The sequence below is a fragment of the Dipodomys merriami genome, unplaced genomic scaffold (genome assembly GCF_024711535.1).
Source record: "Dipodomys merriami isolate MVZ:Mamm:240054 unplaced genomic scaffold, mDipMer1.0.p SCAF_14, whole genome shotgun sequence".
Taxonomy (NCBI): domain Eukaryota; kingdom Metazoa; phylum Chordata; class Mammalia; order Rodentia; family Heteromyidae; genus Dipodomys; species Dipodomys merriami.
The window spans coordinates 40,216,160-40,230,349 of NW_027202715.1; the positions used below are offsets into that span (position 1 = coordinate 40,216,160).

General features: G+C 35.9%; 1 protein-coding gene across 4 annotated transcripts in view; it reads left to right on the forward strand.

Annotated features, from left to right (window-relative positions):
- LOC138826201 (coiled-coil domain-containing protein R3HCC1L-like) overlaps positions 1-14,190 on the forward strand; it is a 72,021-nt gene that overhangs the window by 13,404 nt on the left and 44,427 nt on the right. Inside the window, exon 1 of one of the 4 annotated variants that reach the window (XM_070021371.1) lies at positions 3,827-3,912. The exons of the other annotated variants lie outside the window; for them this stretch is intronic. The gene's annotated coding sequence lies outside the window, so the exon portion shown is untranslated. Of the gene's footprint in view, positions 1-3,826; positions 3,913-14,190 lie in introns of those variants that run through there. 4 annotated transcript variants of the gene reach the window in all.

Consider the following 14,190-nt stretch of genomic DNA (forward strand, 5'->3'; position numbering starts at 1 on the left):
TCCTCCCTCCAAAAACTTCTAAAGACTTTCCTTACTCTTGCTAAGTCTAATCTCTAGGCCCACTGCACAGCTCTTATCTGGGATGATTTCCTTTTGTTGCAGTCTTTAGACTTTCTTCTCCTTTTAGGTTTGATTAGTAGTACTGTTAGACTTTTGTATCTTCTTTTCATTTGCTCTCTAATAGTTGAGCCTGAGCAGATGGTTGCTGTGGCTGAAAGCAGGTGTATGATTGCCTTGAATGTGCCTGTTTGTCACATAAACCCAGTGTGGATTGGTTGTCTTTGCTTTGGGTATGGCATTATTATCCAAGAATCCCCAATTGCCAGTCTATTTCACTTCTGTGTTGTGTTGGCTATCCTGTTTTCCATTCCTCTTATCTTTGTCTACGTTATTATCCTGTTATCAAAGAATGACAAGATCATAACTTATTCTCTAGAGTATCTGATCACACACAATCTCTTTGAACAAAATAGATTACTAATCTTATGTAAAGCTTTATATGTTTCAACTTTTAAAGTTTTATTGCTCTTCTTTCCTGCTTTCCATCTTTATGAGTTTATATCTTAAAAGAAATTTTCTGTTCTGTTAGTAAGATTTTTGGGAAGAAGCAAAATTACTGTGTATGTACATGCCTCTCACTTAATGCACAAGAGTGAGATGATTTGAGAAGAAAGTATGTTTTTTGTTTGTTTATGATGGTAGGAACTGAACCCAGGGTAGGATATTCTTATGTATGGTAATACTTACATGATCATTATAATTTTAATAAGATGAAAGTAACAACAGTACTCAAATGTAACTAAACAATTTCTAAAAATAATTTTTGGAAAAGACACAAATGTCATCTTCGTTATAAGAAAACATTGCAGTATGAGGATGAAAGTAAGAATCACTTTAATTTTACTATCCAGAGACTATCACTAGTGTGATAGCAACAGTTTAGTGTGTATTTTTTGTGTCTTCTGTATTTGTGTGTTTAAATGGAGCATACTACATATATTTTTGTTCCTTCCATTTCTCCTGCTGTAAAAGAATGTACCTCTTGAGTCAAGAGAACTTCATTGTGCACAGTATCTTGAGATTATGGTCTCATTAACAACAGCTAACAGCTATCAGGAATTTGAGTGTTGGTCATGTGTCAGGTACTATGCTGACATTTTTTTGCTGCTGTTGTTTCAGCTGGCAGAAAAGTTATAAGAATGGTGGAAAGAATTGACTCAGAGATCTCAAATATTAATATTTTACTGTTTCCTTTTTGTCTTTTCATTGCATCATCTAACACATATACAGTCATGTAGTATTTAATGATGGGACTATGTTTTGAGAAATGTATCCTTAGGTTATGTTGTTATTGTGTACATATCATGCTTAACAAATCTAGGTAGGTCAGTAATTCCATGTGGCCTCTTGATGCAATCGAGACATTTGTAGCATAGCATGCTGTTATACAGAATTTTTCATAAGTACTACAATCTAAAATAATGATAAAAGTATAATAAGTACACAAACTAGAGCATTATCATTTATAACTGTTATCAACTACTATATTCTATATATAATTGTGTGTGTGCTATAACACTATACAACTTGAAGCTCAGTAGATTTTTTTTTTTTTTTTTTTTTGACTGAGCACTGTCCCTCAGCTCTTCAGCTCAAGGCTAGCGCTCTACCACTTGAGCTACAGTGCCACTTTCGGTTTTCTGGTGGTTTATTGGAGATAAGAGTTTCACAGACTTTCCTGCCTGGGTTGGCTTTGAACTGCGATCCTCAGATCTCAGCCTCCTGAGTAGCTAGGATTACAGGCGTGAGCCACCGGCACCCAGCTTTCAGTAGATTTCTTTACACTAGCATTACCATAAACATGTGGCTAACACAGGCTTTAATGTTACTCTGGCTTTGGTGTCATTAGGTGACAGGAGTTTCAGCTCTTAGAAGTTTTTGAGATCACTATTGGATATGCAGTCTGGTGATGTCATCATGTGGTTCATGACTAAATTTCTTGAGAGATGAAGGTGTAGACCTTCTTGCCCCTTTTTTCTAAATAACTTCATTGTTTATTTTCTTAAAACAAGGACGTTCACTATACAACCAGTTGTCAAAAGCAGGAAATTAGCATTGATTCAATATGATCCACAACTTGTTCAGATTTTGAAGAAAAAATTTCCAATCATGGAATGCATTCAATTGTCATTATCTCTTAATCTAGAATAGTTCCTCAGTTTTGCTCAGATTTTTTTTATGATACTGATAATTTTGAAATGTACAGGCTACTTATTTTATAGAATGCCTTCAGTTTGGGTGTCTGATGATTGGATTCAGGTTATCCATTTCTTGCAGGAGTACCACAGAATTTGTGTGCTTCTGAAGATACACGAGGAAGCATAGAATACTGAAAGAAAATATTAAAGTATTGATGTATGTAATCTTGGATCACTTCATGAGGGCTTTTCACTGTAAAGTTAACTGTTTTCCCTTTTGTAATTATTTTGTGTGATAAAATGAACGCAACAAAATGTATTTTTATGCATTAATTTTTAGGTGTATGGCTCAGTGGCATTGCATTCTCTTTGCTATTTGTGAATTACTAGTAGTTTGAAAATAGCTTGTGGAAAAAATATCTTGAGATCTTGTTAATATTTTGTTATTCCCTGAATTATCATGCACTAATTTGTCCTTTGGTGACTTCTGACTGAAGTGTGATTTCTTTTTTTTTAATTTTTATTTATTTTTTATTGTGAAAATACTGTACAGAGGGGTTACAATTAGATGGGCAAGATAATGAGTACATTTCTTATCAAGCATTGTAGCCTCCTCCTTTGTTTCCCCTTCCCATCCCTTCCCAGCCTCCCCCAGCCCCCCCCCCGAAGTGTTATTTCTGATGATTTTCTAATTCTCTCATTCCCTCTATATTTAATTACAGTAGTACTTTATTCTGATTTTGTTTCTGCTTTGGCCATTAGGAACCCCTTGAAGCTGATTTCTGCCTCATTTTGACATATACTTGTCATTCTTTGAGCACTTCTTAACATAAGATAGTCTAGGCTCACTTTTCAACCTTACAGGCCCCAACCCTAGAATGAGTAACTTTTTCAAGGAGTGCTCCTTTAAAAAAAAAAATTAGGTTTTTAAAAAATTACCTTCAAGTAATTGTACACAGGGGTTTTAGTTTGATCTGTCAGTTTGTGACTACATGCATCTTGATCAATGTCCTCTCATATCATCCTCCTTTTAATAGAGAATGGCTTTACAAGCATTCTTTGTCTTAGTTGCTACTTAGTAGTGTTGTTTAAAGGGCCTTTTCAGTAGACATCTATGAAAAAGATATATGTGAGGTGTGTGTGTGTGCACGTAAGCTTATGTGTGCCTGTGTTGTGCACATTCTGATTCCAACCTAATACTACAGGTTTATTCTGTTTTCCTTTATTCCATGTTAATAGCTTCATCCAATAGTGAGAAACCTGGTCCCATTATTCATATTTATTATTTATTGATTCAATCCTAGAATATCAAAATCTCAACATTTACAAAATATGATGAAAAGTCAAATAGATGTCAAAGAAATACTGTATTTTTTTTTTTTATAAAAGTAATTTTTTTTTGTTGTTGTTGGTCATGGGACCTGAACTCTGGGCCTGGGTGCTGTCCCTCAGCTCTTCAGCTCAAGACTAGTGCTCTACCACTTGAGCCACAACTTCACTTCTGGCTTTTTCTGCTTATGTGGTGCTGAGGAATTGAACCCAGGGCCTCATGGATGCAAGCAAGCATTCTACCACTGAGCCACCTTCCCAGCCTAAAAATAATTCTTGTTACTATTATTTCCAGGTGAGGCTGCTATCAGAGGAAATTGTTGTATAATTTGCCATCAGACAGTCTGTCTGCATATTGTAGAGTTTTATTATTCAAAAAAACGTGGTAAGTTGCCTACACTTAGGAATATTTTATGGAATTATTTTTTTGTTTGCTTTATATGTATTACTTGAATGCTTATTTTGTAACTAGTAAGTTTTAAAGTATAAATTTTTAGAAACACTTAAGAGTCTTTAGTAGATTTTTCTTGCTTCTGTTCAGTGTCTTTCTTTGTATTTGTATCTTTCTTTGTGTTTGTATTTGTTTGTGGTAGAGTTTTTAAGAGTTGGATTACTAGCTTTTTTTTTTTTTGTTTAGTCTTTCTGCTGCAACTGAGAATTAGCCTTATCAAGCTCTAGGTTTCTTACAATTCTTAATGGGAACTGCAAAGATGTAATGTTATTGTAGGGGTTGAATTTATTTAGGAAGAATACATGTCTATTTTAAATCCTTAGTAAAGTATAATAAAGCAGGATGAATAATGTTATTAAAATACTTTAAAATTAGATAACTAATTTTAATGCTTAATATTACCCTGTAGATACTTCTTTTCAGTTAATGTGTGTTTCTCCAGAGAAGACTTGGTAAATTCATATGAACTACTGTTTCGTGAGATGTTCTTATCTGTATCTTCTTAAGATCTTTTCAGTCTTTCATGTGTAGTAGTGTAAAGGCTTTAGTGTGAATAAGAGCTTTGGTCACAGCATTGGTACTCATGTGCTGCTGCTCAATCATATGACAAAACTTAGATAGCAACTATAGCAACATCACTCCTTTCTTCCCTCCTTCCCTTCCTTTTTTTCTTTCCTTTTTTGGGGGTAAGGGGGGTGTGGGGGGGAGTGCATGCGTGTCTGTGCCTGTCCTGGGGCTTGAATTCAGATCCTGGGTGCTATTCCTGAACTTTTTTGCTCAAGGATAGTGCTTTACTACTAAAGCTATACCTCCATTTCCAGCCTTTTGTCTCTCTCTGTGTGTATATAATATGTGTTTGTGTGTGTCTGTTAACTAGAGTAAGAGCTTCACAGATTTTCCTGCCTGCACTGATTTTGAACCTCCATCATCAGATCTTAGCCTTCTGAATAGCTAGGATTATAGGTGTGAGCCACTAGTGCCCAGCTTGTTTGTTTTTTTGAAGCAGTATGCTCAGGCTGTCATTGAATTCTTGATCTTCCAACCTCAGCTTCCCAAAGGCTAATATTACAGATTGTGTTATAAGTCCTGGTTCAGAATTTTCTTTTAAATTGTTTTACAGTTAGATATAGTGAGAAATAAATATTAATGTTGAAACGAGTTTAAACAGTGTTCTCAAGTAGTATACAAAGTTGAGGAGCTATAAGCACAAAAAAAGGGAAAAATTAAGATTCTCCTTTGTTCCATTTTTTTGTAGACTTTTTGCTTTTTTTTAGTATCAGAAATCTCTTTAGATATTTCCAGATGTGTGTGGCTTAAAGTAGATTGCTGAGTTTTTTTTTGTTTTTTGTTTTTTGTATATGACTGAAACAGCTTACGTCTCAGAGAAACCAAAGTAAGTTTTAATCTTGGTTATTTAAAATCTCCTTGTACCTGTCTTATTAAGAGTATTATTTTTTTTTAAAGAAGAAGCTAATTTGCAACTGGCTATAAAAACTGACATTGTGTCTGGGAAAATGCTGTACTAACACACTGTAACTGTCCCATAAGAGTACTTCTTAAGTCTCCAAATGCAGTACTGACAATCTGTGACAGCCTGTGAATTGTTGAGCAGCAGTTTGGGAAGGTGGACAGCAGAATAAAATGGCTATAAGTCAGTTAAAGATGAGATGAGGTGGGAGGAAGTGAGCCGAGGAACTCAGGTTTAATAGGTAGTTTGGATGGAAGCTATTCTAGTTGTTAGGCTCTGTTAATAAAAATATAAAACAAAAATCTAAAACTTGTTTGGTTCATGGAAACTCAGTCTTTTAATGTGTAGTTGTTTCATTTTCTTACCAAAACTATGTGGCTGGATTAAATGGAACTTTATACCAGGAAATGAAACTGTAAGAGTTAAGGTAATGGAGATGGTAATAATAAGACCAGTTACCATTTGTATGGACCTTTATTCAGGCAAATATGTCTCTGTGACTTATTGATTGCTTATTTTGATTGGATTTACTAACACACACATTGTTGGCTAGTATTGTTTCAGAAATACATGGCTTATCATACAGTCTCTGTCAGATATCAAGGAATGAATTTCAGATTTTTGGATTAGGGATGCTCAGTTCATAAAGTCTACATAAATATTCTAGGCCCTGAAACCTGAAACAGTTTTGGCTCAAAGCTTTTCATATAAGAGACTCAACCTGTAAGTGTATTTGATTGTTTTAGTAAGTATAATGTCTAATTCTAAGATTAGATTTCAGACCCATTGTTTTGGAACCCATTCATTCTCTTGATTCATTTGTGCTTTTAGATTAAATATGTTACTAGTTGGCACAGCTACTATTGGATTAAGTAAGCATGAGATGGAGATGGAGAGGGGAGAGGGAGAGATATAGATAGATACCATTCTTAAAGTTTCTTGCTGTCCTATTTTCTCTATAGTGAGATATATATTTAAAACAGATGCTAGGGGCAAATGGAAAGACAGATGCAATGATCCAAGGGAAAGTGCAAGCCTAGAAAGACTAGTACTATTCTCACATTATCTGTGGAGTCTAGGCTTGATTTTCTCCTGCATAGGGTACTAATGCCTACTCCTTAGTGTTGAAGATCTTTCAGGCTGAATACAATCTTTCTGACAAAATCTTCTTTCTGTTTGGAATGTTTCCCCTAAATTTCCCCTAAAATTCAGTGTCAGCTTCTGAATACCTATCTCCATCCAGTACCACCGATTTCATGAAATATTCCTCAACCATTCCAGGCCTGGTGTGATACCTCTTTACCTTGAGTTTCTATCATTTGCTCCTTTTCCCTTTATGTGGCACCTATATTTAATCACTTTGGACAACCTCTTTATTTTTTCCTCCTTACATCTTAAGGTAGAGACACTTTAAGTTGTGAGGTTGCATTTTTATTTATCTGTTTCAAATGACATTGTTACTTACAATCCTAGATTTTAATCTCCTCTACCCCAGCCTAGATGTCAGTACAGTGTGTAAACTTAATAAATATTTGTTTGATGGTGAGAAAATACCATTACCTATTATTAGCTTTTATCTCTCTTTAACATTTATCTTTCTTTTTGAATCATAAGAATAATAGATTAGAATGCCCTTTAAGTATCTGGGCAATGTTTGCTTAGTAGATTATTCTTTGAAAGCAATCTGTAGCCCTCTGTACTAGTTTTCTGATCCTTAAAATAACATTGCTCTGAAGATGTAGGCTAAAGTAATTGTTATACTTGAAACTCTTAATTAGTAAACTTTCAAGCAGCATAGAAGAAAAGCTTTTATTATCCACCTAATATTTTCTTTGCCTGCTTAAAGTGAAACTTGCTTCTTCTGGTGTCTTATCAGGCACAATTGACTTTTGTATGTGCTGGTATAGCATGTATGATAGAGTATGATAGAGGAAGTATGGAAAGAAGAGCTAGAAAATAGAGCTCTGACTATATTGCTATGTATGTAGACTCTGCCTCCTTTACAATTACTCATTTTTGTTGCTACTGTACTTTGATGTTTATTAAACTTAATTATTTTTGCTGTGCTTTATCACACTTTTAAAAGGTATGTATTCTAATCTAGTATAGTAGTTAAATGCAAGGACTTTGACAGCTGAACCAACATTTAGGAACATGGTGATCTTAAGTGACTTAAGGTTCAGATTTCTGATCCAGGAAGTTGAGATAATAGTAGTAGCTCCTACTTAGTTGTAGTTGGGATCAAATGAGATACTATATGTAGACACTAAGCACAGATTAAAATAGTGTCTTTGACTTAAAAAATTTACTTAGTGGTTTATTAGTCTTTAGTCTGTTCATCCTAAAGAGGAAAAAGATATCAAATTGTAATACATGTCAGGATTGAAATAGAATCCCTGTTTGTGCTCTTTCTTTGTCACTTATTAGATGTCAGTGTAACTCAAACAAGAGAAACCAATGTTAAACACAGACTAACTCCCAGTTAGGGTTTTTTATTTCCCCCTTCTTTGCTTGCTCCCTCCTGCTAGGCATTTATAGCGTAGGAAATGTATTTTTTTGTGTTACTTTTCTATTAGATATTATATTGCTGCTGTTCAGTTATATTAAGGCTTATCTGGGTGTTTTCAAAGGAGTCTGTAATCGATGCTAAGATTGAACTTGAAATGGTTAAGTTGGTGAACGATGGAGTTCCCATGTCAGTGGATTGTGAAAGAGACTCAGCTGGGGCCTATGTCCCAGCCTATTAAATATGAAATCAGTAGGTGACAATGCCTGGTAAGACATTAATTGTGATGGATTGTGAGAAAAAAGTTTTCATGCCATAGTATCTTTATGTCTTTTGGGGCTCTCAAGATAATAATGGAATATGTATCCTGTATCCAGATACCCAGATTTTCCATGAATTGTTTCTTCTCATTGTACAAGCTGTATTCTTTGTACAACTACATGTAGAGGGGCAAAGACTTTTTATGTCTGTGGAAAACTAGTTAAAATATTGTTATCATGCCGGGCGCTGGTGGCTCACGCCTGTAATCCTAGCTACTCAGGAGGCTGAGATCTGAGGATCGCGGTTCAAAGCAAGCCCGGGCAGGAGAGACCGTGAGACTCCTATCTCCAATAAACCACCAGAAAACTGGAAGTGGCGCTGTAGCTCAAGTGGTAGAGTGCACGCCTTGAGCTGAAGAGCTGAGGGACAGCACCCAGGCCCAGAGTTCAAGCCCCACGACCGACAAAAAAAAAAAAAAAAAATATATATATATATATATATTGTTATCATGTTCTTTTTTTTTTTTTTTTTTTTGGTCCAGTTGTGGGGCCTGAACTCTGGGCCTGAGCACTGTCCCTCAGCTCTTCAGCTCAAGGCTAGCGCCCTACCACTTGAGCCACAGCGCCACTTCCGGCTTTTTTCTTTTTGCTTATGTGGTGCTGAGGAATTGAACCCAGGGCCTCAGGCATGCAAGGCAAGCGCTCTACCACTGAGCCAACTTCCCAGCCCCTTGTTAACATGTTCTGTGCAAGATTGAATCTGAACATGCTATCTACAGTTGGTATTTGCTGTATATGTTTCTTGTTTTAGGTTTTAAGTTTTAATTTAATTAAATTAATTTATTTATTTTTGGGTCCGGTCGTGGAGCCTGAATTCTGGGCCTGGGCACTGTCCCTCAGCTCTTCAGCTCAAGGCTAGCGCTCTACCACTTGAGCCACAGCGCCACTTCCGGCTTTTTTCTTTTTGCTTATGTGGTGCTGAGGAATCGAACCCAGGACCTCATGCATGCAAGGCAAGCGCTCTACCACTGAGCCACCTTCCCAGCCCATAATTTTATTTATTTTTTTGAGTCGGGGCCCTGAACTCACAACCCTCCTTCCCAGTGCTGGGATTACAGGAATGTACTGTCATATTCAGTTTAGTTTTCTCTGCTCAGATTGAGTATATTTTATGCTGTGCTTTGAAGCTCTCTTCAGCCTCAGATCTGTGTTAATCCGTGTTACTGGTTGTTAGTCCCATATTTCATGTACCTCTGGATGCTTCCAAATGCTTAGGGAGTTGGAGAGAAGTATGGAAATTATTCTTATGGGAAATAGAAGAGGAAGAGTTCTCCTGACACCTGGTGAGGTTCTTTACCATATGGCTTGGAGGGTGAGTCAAGGTGAATGAGGAAATTTCAGAGACAATAGTGAATTATAATTGTCAGCACTTTAAAGTCTAGAAGGTTAGTGGAAATAGATATGCCATAAAAGCATTAAAGTTCTTCCATGGTTACTCTGATTGTTTTTCTTAATTATTGAAGCATCAGTCTCTGAACTGTTTGGTTGCGTTGTATTTATTTACACATAGTCTAAGAAGATTGGGAATATTTATGAAATTAATACATTATTGTGAGACGGACCATCCTGCTGAGTATCTGGCAGGCTAGTATTATAGTCAAGTGCAGAGACTAATTAACCAATACTCAGAAGCTGGTTACAAGTTATTTAAGTTCTAGATTGCCCATCTGTAAAGCTAAAGCTACCTCATGTTGTAGTTGAATCAAATGAGTTAGTGTATATACAGTATTTAACATAGTCCTTTTGACATTGTTAATACTCAAACAGTAGCTGATCTTGTTCTTTTTCTCCTACTACTATTATTGGTATTACTTTACCACAACTTTGTTTGTAGAACCTAAACTTGAATGTAATTGACATTGTTTACAGCCACCAGAGTTTGGAAAAAAAGGTCATTCTTCTCTTAGGCATGGAGTAATCGTTCTTTCTTGAAACTCCACTAAGAGACTTTAATAAATAAGTGTTAAAGATCTGCATACTGGTTTAAGATAGCTGTCCAAATAAGTATAAAAACTAATTTTTCTGAAGTGTATTTTATTAATTCAAATAAAACAGCATCTATGAAATTATGGATTATATAGAAGTAAAAGTTGAAAGAATTTTCATTCCTTATTACTCATTTAACATAGCTATTTATTTCTGAGTTAAAGCCCTTTTGGGGGTATTCTTAGAAAAAAATGCTTTTTTTCCTCATAATAAGAGTAGTTGTAGTGTCTTGTCCAGTGTATGAGGCACATTTTTATGGAAATGAACTAGAAAAGTCATCCTAATCATTTACATTAACGCAATTGAGCATTAGTGTGGATAATATATTTGGATTTGATGTGCATTATGTGGTTATTTTTGCAGCACAATTAACTTCCTCATTAAACTTTGCTCAGCATATATCCTGAGTATGTACTGGGTAGAAAACTGGGTGATACAGCAATTATGGTGATAAAATTAGTTTAATTGGTAGGTGGTCTAGATTTTAGTTTGAGTTTCTACTCATAGGTAAGTTTCCTGACTAGTTTTTAAAAAAATTTTAATATGAGGAGGTTATACAACATGATTTAAGGGTCCTTTTTAGCTGTAAGGTATCAAGGTACATGTGGAGGTAGAATGTTAATCAGGACATGCAGTAGTGAAACATCCTGGCCACCAGAGGGTGAAGTCCAGTTAGTCAGTGTCCTCCATTTTGACCAGAATGTGACATTTTTGGACATTGCTGCCTTAGCTCATCTATTTACATTGTCTTAGGGCTTCTGACTCTGATTTTTATGTTCAATTTATTTCTACTTTATTACTTTTCAACCTTCTGTATAGAACTGGAGTAAAGGAGAGAAGTAGAGGTTTCTAGTTGTTAGGCTTTCTCTGATTTTGTTCCTTCAGCTAGTAAATGGCTCTCAGATGAACTGTGTGCCACAATAGTATAGGCAATCAGATTTCTTTGTGACCACACTCTCCCCATCCAAACATACGGGCACACACTTATACAACACTTATCCCCTCGTCACTTACCCTCATCATGAAATCCCTAGTATAAAAATAGAAAGCCTGAGAAATTGACTAGAATGAGCCCAGTATTGTAAACTATGTACCAGGCTTGTTTTGATATTTAGTATTTAATGTAACTCCACACTTAAAACTTTGGAATCTCAATATCTTTATTTGAAAAAAATTGGTTATATTAAGTTCTGACCTGTGATTCCTTCCAGTAATAGAACTGTAGGATTCTGTTGTACAACTATTTAAAGATAATTTTTTAAATGATTTAAAAAACCCAAAAGTTATGTAAAATTTTTTCTTTGGTGGAGAGTAATATCGGAGTTTGAACTTAGGGCTTTGTGCTTGTTAGACTAGCATCCTACTACTTGAGCCATGCCCCTGGATCTCTTTTTTTCTAGTTATTTTGGAGATAGGATCTCTCAAACTTCTCTGCCCAGGCCGGCCTCTAACTTCAGTCCTGTTGCACTCAGCAGATTCTATAAAAATTCTTGAATGTTTTTGTGGTCAGTGCCTCTCATTCATAAGTATGCTTATAATAAAGGAGTACTTTCAATCATAGAATATTATTTTATAGGAGTACTTTTAAACATAGCAATTTATCCTCTTCATGTCCAAAAATGTCACATTCTGGTCAAAATGGAGGACAAGATGACTAACTAGACTTCATCCTCTGGTGGCCAGGATGTTTCACTACTGTATGTGCTGATTAACATTCTACTTCCACATGTACCTTGATAACTTAAGCTAAAAAGGACCCTTAAATCATGTTGTATAACCTCCTCATACTAAAGATTTAAATAAAAAACTAGTTGGGAAACTTATCTAAGATTTACAGCTGTATGAGTAGAAACTCAAACTAAAATCTAGATCACTTACCAACTAAACCATAGATATTGTTAAGGCATTGATATTAACGTATTAGACTACCATACAGCAAAAAGAAAGTTGCCACACCCTTAGACATTTTCCTCACAGATACAAATTCTCTGAGCAGAGGCTTAAGGTAGCATCATTTCAGTCAACAGTTTGCCAAGACTAGGAGTGAGGTTATCCTGATAACATTTAGAGGAGTAGTACAATTGTAGCTATATTAATAGTACAATTGCTAGCATTTAGAGGAGGTCATTTGAGGTTAAGTAAGCATAAAAAAAGAGAGCATGTGAGTTCTAGAATTCCATATCACAAGGCTGGAGTCAGTTTCCTGTTTTAGTCATACTAGTGGAAATAATTTGTTTTATTGTCCATTGATATGAATCTAAGTTGTTTGAGAGCTGAGAATAACACAAAGGTACAAAGAACGGTGTGGAAATTAAAATACACAAGCTGAGATAGTGTTTAGAAGGTGACAAAAATGGACACAGAAATGTACTTGTGAAGGTAGACATGGGATTACAGTCTGATACATATGCATGGTATTAGAACTTAATCAAGCAGAGTAGATAAACAAAACATTTAAGACAGAATTTTAATCTGTTCTGGTTTTGATCACCATCATTGGTGTTGGTAGGTCGTCTTAGTAGTTGTAAGGCCACACACATTAGAGGCTAGTGATTGTATACTGAGAAACTCTAGGTGGTTTTATGGTTCTAATAGCTTCATAGTACACTGGATACACATATTCACAGATCTACTCAGCACTACTGCAGAGTTCATTTTCCAGAAATGAACTGGCTAGTAAAAACAAATTGGCAGGCAAGCTAGCTAGGAATAGAGCCCAGCTGTTCCCTTTGGGCTTTGAGCTGTTGGAATTCATTGTGTTAGCAGCTAGAAAGAATGAAACTATAACGTTTTTAGCCTGGTTCATGACAGCAAAGCTGAGGTGTTAAGATTTCTGCTCTAGAGGTTTACACTGCAAGTAACTTAACCTGATTGTGTGTCTTAATATTACTGGGCTTCTGACCGCTGAAATATGGCTTGGATCGATGGTGGTTTGGAGAAAGTAGAAAGAGGGCTATCCATCATTTAGAGGCTCCATAGAAGCTGGCTGATAATGCTGCTTTCACCAAGCAGCCATCTGTCCATCCATCCATCAGGCCGATGAAATGAGATTTAGCGGAACAGGCAGCCGTAACTCTGAGACACTTTTTAACCAACAATTGTTGCACTGGCCTATGTCTGACCACAGAACACAGTACTGGGATTTGGTGGGGTATGGTAGCAAGGGCAGTCTTTTTCTCTGACACTGCTGGTCTAGAATGTATTCAGTACGAATACCTAAGGTAGCCTTCCTTCTCATGGAAAATTTGGCTGAATTTGGGATGATTAGTAAACAGTAATTCTCTTTCAGCTCTAGATTGAACAGATACTTTGATGGAGAATGTTTTTGTTTAACACTATAAACATTTCTGCTGGCAATTCCTTGTCCATCATGATGATAAAGGCTAAAATTAAATTAAATTCAAAGGTAGTTTAATGACTTCATTTTATACAATTTCTTCTTAAGTTAAAAAGTTTACCTAGATTCTTTCATAGAATTGAATTTTCATTCTTATTTATGTGAATGTTGGTGATTCTAATGTGAAAGGAAAAAAAAATATGGACAGAAAAATGCTGCAAAATTAGAAGAAAGAAACTGGGTAATCCCTAAAATAATCAGTCTAAATATGTGAATGTTAAATATATCTTCTGGTTCCCCTGCTTTTCCAAGAGAGAGTGTGATAGTATAGCACTTCATGCTCATGTCCTTATCTTGGTGTCTTTCCTGGTCAGCTTCCTTGACTGTTTTCTTATAGTGATCACCTTTGACCTCAGCTCATGTTCTTTGTTCAGAAGCCTTGATTTTCATTTCAGATTGAGGGAGGGGTTGAGAGAGCCTAATGTACCGGAGATGCCTCGGAAATGAGAGCTTTGGATGAATTCCTGGGCCTATTGATCCACCAGCAGTTTATGCATCCTGACATTCATAATCTCAGTAGGCTGCTGATGTTCCT